A 10,093-nucleotide genomic window follows, 5' to 3' on the forward strand; every position below is an offset into this window, starting at 1 on the left:
AACCCACGTGACTACTTCATTGTTACCAGGCCAGTGGCCAAATCCTAAAAGGCCTTTATGCTGCCAAACAAGCATTCTGGAGGTGCAAACCCCTGTCACAAAAGCAACCATGCCAGCACACTCATCCTGGCTGCCACCACAAGTGGTGAGTGGCTGGGCCTACACAACCATGAACAGCGGGCACCCACTGGGGCAGGTAGGCCCTTGCAGCGGTTGGGAGGGAGTTGAGGAGGGGGTGAAATGGGGCCGGTGTAGGCAGAATAGGAAGGCAATGGGGGCAGGGAGGAGGGCAGTTCAGGCCTGGGAAAGTGGTGGATTTGGCAGCAGTAGCACCCACTAAATCTTAACCGCCTTCCTGGGCCTGATCCACCTGCACAGCTCAATGCAGCCAGCTATTGAGCTGCTGCAAGTCCGAGTTGACCCATAATGGCTGCTGGGTTTTGCCCCAAGGAGGTCTTCTGAGGCCCAAACTTCCCTGTGGAATCCAGAGGATGCTGTGTTGATGCTGCTGTATGGCAGCAACTGTTACCCTGCACATGCCTGATCTCGTCTGATCTCGGAAGCTAAGCAGGGTCAGGCCTGGTTAGTACTTGGATGGGAGACCGCCTGGGAATACCGGGTGCTGTAGGCTTATACCATAGTCTTTCGAGACTGAAGGTTGCCAACCATTGCAGTGTAGGGAATTAGGATTGGGCTGCAAGTCTAGCTTGTGTGGAGCGAGCTGGAGTCTTCTTGATTAAAACCTGGGTTGAAACGCCTCCAGATTCTGGCATGGTTAGAGCTGCTAGGAAAACATGGAGTGGATCCTGAGTGTAACCATTACACTCAGGAACTTTGGAAGAAACAATTGAACATCAGTCCAGACAAATCCTCTTTCTACTTTCGATTCATAGTATGGCTTTTGACAATCCACTTTCTTGTCCTCGATTCACTGTGTATAAAATAAGAACGACTGTGACCTTGTTTGGCAGCAAAAGCCTTCTGAGAAATTTCATCAATTTTTAAAGAAAACTTATTTTTATTTGAAACTCCTCGGACGGTTTGCAAAAGCAGAATTTCGGGAGAAGGCAGTGATGATCTATTGATTGTCTTGACAAATGTTGCTGGTCTTGTCCCTCTGATCCAGGAACATTATGTCACTCGCTATAAGAAATAGAAAATACGTAGTGTAAATGACTAACCTTAACACAAGCCAGATCCTTATGATGCAATTGCTGCTTTGGTGGAACATAATAACAATGTAATGCTGGCATTGCATGTTGTTTAGCTGTTTTATGCAGGTCTTACATGGGGTAGGCATCACATAACAGTAAGGACTACAAGCACTAGCACACTTTTGTTAAAATCTAGGTTTATTTATTGATGGTTGAATGTTAGCATTATAGGCTAGACGTATTTGTGGGCACTGGGCATCTTTTCAGATTCTTTAGTCTGGTAGGTACTGAATTTGGGAATAAAGGCAGAAAAAGGTTAGTGATGATTATCAATATTTTGAAGAAATGTGTCCAGGTCCATCCAGATCAAAATTCTCATAATCTTAGAACAGATCTGACAGACAGAGTAAGAAGCTGTAGATTAAAATCTCCAACATTCAGCATCTATTATTCTGAATATATTTCCACACAGTTTATTGTCCTGAGCCTGACAGATAGCATTTAACCATGACAACAGATGTTAATGAAAAGTGTTCAAAAGAGTTTTTTTTTAATGTGAAAAAAATTGTATGTGAGTCAAATGATACAAAGAGGGAAAAACGCCAAACTTGAAGTGGAAACATTAAAAGCTTGAAAACAAATGAATAGTTTAGAAATGAAACACCAGTCTTTCTCCAATTATTTTCAGTGAAGTTTTCCTTGGCAAAATGCCCTGGGAAATCTACTCTGGAAGAAATTCCGCTGCGTACCATCTTTTATGGATCTGAAACATAAAAGTCTTAAGTGGTGCATTTTATTGTCATGTTCTGCGCATGAATAAAACAATGGGGTGTTATGTATATATGGAAGATTCTCATCAGTATGAGCAAGGCAGGGTGACGTCCTGCCACTTCCATTTCTGGCAAGCAGCTAATCACTAATATATAAGTTCTGGAAAGTTATGGGTTTTTTCCCCTCTTCAAAATGGCTGTTATAAGGATCAAATGCACATCAGTTTCTTTGCTTATTCCTTTGTTTCATTTTTTCTTATGAAATATATCAAATTTTAATCATTAAAAAAACAGCTACCTAATTTCATACTTTTGCAAGCACAAGACAACCATAGGCAGCAATTTTAATCCAAGCCCCTTATCAACAGTATAGTCTAGAACCTCTTTTCCAAAGTACTTCATAGAATTTTCATAACAAAGGAATATTACTTTGTCTTTTCTTTACCCAAGTTATGCATCACCATACCAAATCTCAGACTACAAAGCATGAAATATCAAAGTTACATATTTTAGGGTTAATGCTTGATCATGAGGCTCAGAAAGAGACAAAGGTTATAATCCAGAATCCTGCATTTGAGTTCCTGTTTCAAAAAACAGCCTGCCATGCAGAACTTGTTAAAAGGAACAAAAGGAACAAAAAGTTACAATCTATGCTGAGTGTCTTTCACTTGTATCCATAATGAAATTAGCCTTGATTTACTATATCTACAGCCCGATCCTGTGGACTGTTTACAGCAATGGAAGTCCCGCCCCGTCACTGTTAAGTGTCACAAATTATACGCCCCCTGTCGCAAACTACAGGATCACCACAACAAATATATGGAGGTCCTGCGCACACAGTATAATTGCCCCGATGCTGCACTGAAACAGGTAAGTCGGTGGTGTGGGCAGTCCATGACTGGTTCAGGAGAGGTGTGGGGGAGATTTGAGACAGGGAGGGGGGAGTACAGGGATGGTTTGGTGACTGGAGGTGGTAGATCCCAGCAGTATTGGAGTGTGTTGGAATGCTATCCCCCTTTTTTTGCTGCCCAACATGTCCCCTGCTTCTTCTCGGACATATACCACCGAAAGAGTTGGCATCTTGTTGCCCCCCCACCACCACCATACATGCAGTGTGTGCTCCATTGGCACAGCTGCATGCTATGGACAGGCAGGGTATAGTATTGGGCCACTAGACAACTAGTTAGTTTGGTTTTCCCATTGTCATGTTCTATCTTAATACACACATATTTGGAAATAAGTATCACAGAATATACTGTCAAGCAAACATGCTAAGACTTTTTCCTTGGGTGAAATTGTATACATGGATTTGCTTTCACTCAAAGATTACCTGATCTCTGTGAAACTGGGAAGAGTCCCTGTCCGTCTGTCCGCCCCCCCCCCAGCCATTTTTGCAAGAGACTCCAGAGGTCTGTGACCTTCTCCTTGCCTAGTATGACTTGGCTAGCTTACTGCATGAGCCATAAGTACACTTCTATAAATGTTATTTGATCTGTAGATAGTTGAGGTCAAGCCATTTGTTTGATCTTATTCTCTGCTTGTGGAACATTAAGCAGAGAGTAACATCTGGGTAACAGTAAGCAATATAGTGTGGGTGCTTCTCGTTTGTCCTAGACCTGGATTACCTCTACTCACACAATTTTTTGAGAACAAAACAGCTAATATTTTAATACCCTTGTACAAATCTATGGTAAGGCCACACCTGGAGTATTGTGTCCCGTTCTGGTCACTACATCTCAAAAAGGACATAGTGGAAATGGAAAAGGTGCAAAAGAGAGCGACTAAGATGATTACTGGGCTGGGGCACCTTCCCTATGAAGAAAGGCTACAACGTTTGGGCCTCTTCGGCCTAGAAAAGAGGTGCCTGAGGGGGGACATGATCGAGACATACAAAATTATGCACGGGAAGGATAGAGTGGATAGAGAGATGCTCTTTACAATCTCACATAACACCAGAACCAGGGGATATCCACTAAAATTGAGTGTTGGGAGAGTTAGGACAGACAAAAGAAAATATTTCTTTACTCAGCGTACGGTTGGTCTGTGGAACTTCTTGCCGCAGGATGTGGTGATGGCATCTGGCCTAGATGCCTTTAAAAGGGAATTGGGCAAGTTTCTGGAGGAAAAATCCATTACGGGTTACAAGACATGATGTGTATGCGCAACCTCCTGATTTTAGAAATGGGTTATGTCCGAAGGCCAGATGCAAGGGCGGGCACCAGGATGAGGTCTCCTGTTATCTGGTGTGCTACCTGGGGCATTTGGTGGGCCACTGTGAGATACAGGAAGCTGGACTAGATGGGCCTATGGCCTGATCCAGTGGGGCTGTTCTTATGCTCTTAATTGGTACACAAGAAACAATTGCTACTCACACCAATTAGCTGTTGCTTTTCAACAAAAAAGTTCACATAGCAAAATTAATGAAAAGATTCTCATACAATCTCTCTCTCTCTCTCTCTCTCTCTCTCTCTCTCTCTCTCTCTCTCTCTTGCACACACACACACACACACACACACACACACACACACACACACACACACACAAAAGACACCAGAAAACAACCACTGGAAATGACATTATGCTTGGTGAACATGGCCAGTTGATCTCCCCTCTTAAACAGAAGAATTGCCACTGAAAATTTCAGTTAACAGAGCACAGGATCACAGGACTATCCTGAGCTGGGAAACAGACCAGCTGCTTACTGTTGTCACAGACTGGACTGGAACACAAATAGACCATTATTAAGCTTGAACTGTCTACATAAAACATACACACACATGTAGATCTTCTTGGTCCATGTTGTGTTTTCATTTTTTAAAAATCTGCATACAGGAAACCAAAACCTGTGGATAAGTGAATAAGCAGGTTGGGTCCAAAAGGACACCCAGATGCATCTGGAGGTGTTCTGAGGCCTCTCTGGGCCTGCTATCCAGTGCTTTCTGGAAAGCACTGGATAGAAAGCTTTCTGGAAAGCACTGGATAGAAAGCTATCCTGCTTTCCAGTGCTGATGCAACCCCGATGTAAGGTAACAAACAATCCCTTACCTTGATGAGGCCTCTGTGACTGCCCCCCACCGCAGAATGCAGTGCACACCCCACTGACACAGCTACATCAGCACTGGAAATTTGAATAGGATTGGGCCCTTAGACTTTCTAAGAAACCCCACAGCATGCATGAAGTGGTCCAGCAGCTGGCTGAAAGAATCTCCATGTTGGGAAGTATTCTGTGACTTCCACAAGTCACTGAATCTTGCAGTGGAAATAGCACAAGTTCACTCCTTCTTGGCCTTTCTGCTAATTTTTTTTTACAGCTGTTGATTTATTTCAAATAGCTGGCTCCAGATCAGTTCCATAGTTCTAATTTCCGTAACATCTCAACATTCTCAAAAATGTCCTTATACAACCTTGTCCACATATGTTTTCTTTGCTGGAACTGCACATAATAGTCAGTGAAGAAGAACTGAGTAGGTCCTTCTAAGCAGCCTAGGAGAGTGCACTGATGTGGCTCATTTAACTATCAAGTAGAAAACTCACAGGCATGATCATTTGACAGAGATTGCATGCAAATTGTGAGCGCATTTATCATATATCTTTTACACCAAAGCACATGAAGGAAATTTATGTGCAGAAGCAGGTTTGCACATGCAAACTTCCTTATGGATTAAGAATTGTACGTGCAGATCTGATGGGTACCACATCCAGATTCAGGGTATCTATTTTTACATTTTATTTTCTTCAAGTATTTCTTTCTCACTTTTCTACTCTCAGAATGGTCCCTGAGGTGACTCACAGAATCTGCTTAACGCAATAACTGCCCAATCCTATCCTGTGCTGGAACAGGCAGGCCGACTGGATTTATTTCCCTTTCTCCCATGTTGCACACAGGTACCTCAGTGGGGCTACTCGGATCTGCACCAGCTATTTCACTGGCGCAGACTTGAGCAGCCTAGTATAATGCCAGGCTGCTTGGGAGGGGGGTTAGGATACAGTCTAAGTTGCTCAGGGCTCGTCTGCCCATCGGTCTGCCCTCCCCCACCCTGAAACCCCCATTCCGCCCTCCCCAATCCTTTGCACCAGCCACCTTCAGCCGGTGCAGACTTACTCTTCTTACAAGTGTGGGGATGTCAGCATGTGTCCTCATGCTGGCCTCCCCGGCCCACAAGGAGGTGCAAACGTGCCTTATGCAAGTACAAGGGACTTGAGCTGGCCAAAAACTGGGCTTGGATTGCACCCTAACAATAACAGTTAAACTATAAAAAATTAACCAGTTCAACAATTAGAAGACATGATAAACAACAAATACATATTGAGCCTCATTATTCGCGTGGGTTCTGTTCCAAACACTCACATGGATGGCCAAAAATGCACTATAGCAAATCAATTTAAAAAACAAAGTTTCTTTGCTCTGGTGATTGAAAAACAGCCTTGCTGACCATTGTGATGCAAGATAAGAGTCATTAAGAAGACAATCCATCAATCAGTTGTCCACTTCACTCAGCCCCTCCCTTCACCAATGCAAAGTGCTCACCTTTCTTTCAAGTGCTCAGGGGGAAGGGAGGGGTCGCCTGAAGAGAGAAGGATTGATGGATTGTCAGCCGGCTGCCCTCTCTCTCATTAAGGAGGCTATTGCTAAAGGACTGTTCCATTTTTTAAACTGATTTTTCCCCCCTTCTCCAGGGATCAGCACATTCCTTCTCATCTGCAGTGGCCATTTGTGTTGAGTCAAATCCGCGTATAAAAAATTTGTGTATAAATAGGCTGGACCTCTAAAAACAAACTAAGAAAACTGCAAGGGTAAAATATAGCAGGAGGAAAAATCAAACCAGTTCAAATGCTGGAGAAACAAAAATGTCTTAATTCAAGCATTGAAAACACATCCAGTTGGGCCCTGGGGCTATGATCAAAAAGTCCCTCCTCTCCCCCCTCCACACAAATAACAAGGCTTCTGAAAGTAGAGAAGCACCATCTTCAGTAACGAGCCGGGTAGAGAGACAGATTATAATGCATAATTTGGATGGAAATGAGCTTTCTCAAACTTCTTTAAGTGCTGATGGGAATAAGGAGCAATGCATTGCACACGACTTGGTAGGAACATGTCAGGAAGAAATTAAAATGCATTTTGGAACCAGAAACTTTATAACCACAGAGCTGACTGTCAGACAGCTGACTTAGAGGTACTTTAGGAAAAGGGTAAGCTAGGCATTACAAGCCAGTTTATATTAGCTACATTATTAAAAGGGGAAAAAAAACTAAAGCTACAATATGTCCCCCTGTATGGTTATGAAGCAGCATCTGCTGAGATACTTAAAGTGGCTGAAGAATATGACTGTATTTTTCAAAATCCAGACTACGTGGAACTCAAGAGTATGATGGGTATGCACGGCTGCACTGTGGTGGTGGCTTTCTGAAAGCTGCCTTGAAGTTTGTGAAACAACCACACAAAGGCTAGTAGCTCATACCCTATTGGGCCTATCTGAGCTGCTGGGTTGGGCAAAGCAGCTGTTGCTGCACCCACCACCTTAGTGTGCCTCTGTCATGATGTCAACCTGCCCTCCCAGTGCCCAGTCTGAGACTAGCTGGTTGCCTTTTGGAGCTGGGTAGGAATTTTTTTGCCACTTAGCCTTTGAGCATCCAAATGCACTTTATTTAGGGGTCTAAGGGCAATAGTGATATTGCAGGATTTAATGGAAGAGTTAAACTGATGCAAGAAAGCAGATATCACAAGAATACATAATGATAGCTTCCTGGGTTTTTTTTCCAGGATTAGGTTCTGTGAAAGTTTGGTGCACTTTGATATGGCTGCCACAAATTTCAAAAAAGATTCTGTATTTTGGAAACAGCAATACAGATTCCAAGTGGAGCTTCTGGAAAGTTTTAGCAGCGGCTCTCATAATGACTAGGGGCTTGTTAAATTATAACGTTCTGCAGTCCTTACTTGAAAATTTTGTAACCCTGGCGGGCAGTAAAGACAAGAACAAAGTATTGGGACAATTGTGCTGAATTTAATTCTTGGGCTATGCCAAGACCACAGTGTGCTTTAAAGCCTCCAAAGGACTGGCTCCAGGGAAGCATTAAACTTATAAAAACAACAGAGAATTGCTTCATTGGCCGCCAGCACCAGGCAACCCAAGTTTGGTGGCACATAATCACCCATGTCACACTTTTTTGGAAGACTCAGGGCCATGAGGCCTTTAGGGAGGCCTGCCTCTCTTTACTTTGAAAACACTGCTTCTAAAGACCACACTGTGAAATCAGTAGGAGTTTTGCTAATTACTGGTTCAACGATTGTGAGAAGTATACTACTAAGAGCAGGAGAATAACGCTTCAGTCCCGATGAACAGCCATCATGATTTTTTCTAGCCAGCAGCTAAGGTCTGTCAGGGTGGCTACTTCCAGAAATGAAAACCACCCACCTAGACAACCTACCTTACTGCTTTCCCAGAGAATTTTCCCCTCTTTTCAGTTCATGCTGCTGCTACTGCCACTATACAACAGGCACAACATTTTTGCACAGAAGGCTAGTTCACTGGAGTGTGGTGCTATCTTATTGTACAAATCGGGAATGATGTAGAAGCTGGCAGATCTTCCCCAATTTTTATTAATAATTGCAGCTTTTAAATCTTATTAGGCATAATAACCTTTCACAATTACAACAAACTGTGAGTTGAAGGAAACCACAATTGTTTCTGTTCCTGGCACAAGTGAATAATAACATATAAAAATTGCTGGTGACACATATTACTGTTTTTGTTACATGACTCTCTCTCTCTCTCTCTCTCTCTCTCTCTCTCGGTATGTCCTGATAAATTCAATTTTATGGGAAAAATAAATGCAGTTTTAAGCAAGCGAAGTGGAGCAATTGAACTTAATGTTTATTGCATTTGTCATTATTAAATTCACTTTTTGAAATCCAAAGGCAGATAATTTCTCTTTTCTAGTTGTTCATTTGCGAAGATTAGTCACAGTGCCATACATCCAAAACTATCCTTGGGTTTATCCGTATGCCCAATCCAAAGCATACTAGTGACAGCGGGGCAAGTGCATGCACTGTCGCAAACGTGCCATAAAGGCGCACCCACAGAGTGACTGTCCCTTTTTCTCTGGGAGATCTCCAGCAGCCTCTTTTCCCATGCTGGATACAGCAAAGGCTGTTCCATTGTGGCTGCATCGCAGCATATTTAGAATTACGATGTTAATGTGCCATAAAGTTCTCCAAAATTAATCATACCAAGAATAAACACAAGATCTTTGCCCATTCAGATAACTTGTGAAAGAATGCCAAAAGCACACAACTGTAGAAAGCACAATGATCAGAACATCATGGGTGGCATCCACAAAGATACTGTGAACAGAAATGCACGCCATTACTGCAAAGTCCTCCAGGATTGGAAGAAACATTCCACTCATGCACAGGGTTCTTGGGCAGGTGGAAGGGGCTTTGTGCAAACAGAACTCTATTTCCTCTATTGGAGGGCACATGCATTAGTGGAGCACACTGCTGATCACAGAAGCATTACTCTGCAGCTTGGTCATTTGACACCCAGGGCCCATAAATTTTTGTCACCCCATACAACTTAATTAATTAATTATTGCTATTAATTATTATTAATTAATTTATATTAATTATTCATTCTGAGGAGCCTGGGTGGACATCCGATCTTGGGGAGAATCTTGAAGATGCCGTCCCTGCTGACCAGGTCGAAAGCCTTCGTGAGATCTATGCGCTGCCTCCGACGCATTCTCGGCATCACCTGGCAGGACAAAGTTCCTAACAACAGTCCTGGAACGTGCTGGAATCCCTACCATGTATGCACTGCTGAAACAGAGACGCCTGTGTTGGCTCGGTCATGTTGTGAGAATGGATGATGGCCGGATCCCAAAGGATCTCCTCTATGGAGAACTCGTGCAAGGAAAGCGCCCTACAGGTAGACCACAGCTGCGATACAAGGACATCTGCAAGAGAGATCTGAAGGCCTTAGGGATGGACCTCAACAAGTGGGAAACCCTGGCCTCTGAGCGGTCCGCTTGGAGGCAGGCTGTGCAGCATGGCCTTTCCCAGTTTGAAGAGACACTTTGCCAGCAGTCTGAGGCAAAGAGGCAAAGAAGGAAGGCCCATAGCCAGGGAGACAGACCAGGGACAGACTGCACTTGCTCCCGGTGTGGAAGGGA

General features: G+C 43.5%; 1 pseudogene; it reads left to right on the forward strand.

Moving 5' to 3' along the window:
- Positions 1-514: 514 nt before the first annotated feature.
- LOC136638062 (5S ribosomal RNA) lies at positions 515-631 on the forward strand (annotated as a pseudogene).
- The last annotated feature ends 9,462 nt before the right edge of the window (positions 632-10,093 follow it).

This window comes from Tiliqua scincoides, chromosome 1 (genome assembly GCF_035046505.1).
Source record: "Tiliqua scincoides isolate rTilSci1 chromosome 1, rTilSci1.hap2, whole genome shotgun sequence".
Taxonomy (NCBI): Eukaryota; Metazoa; Chordata; class Lepidosauria; order Squamata; family Scincidae; genus Tiliqua; species Tiliqua scincoides.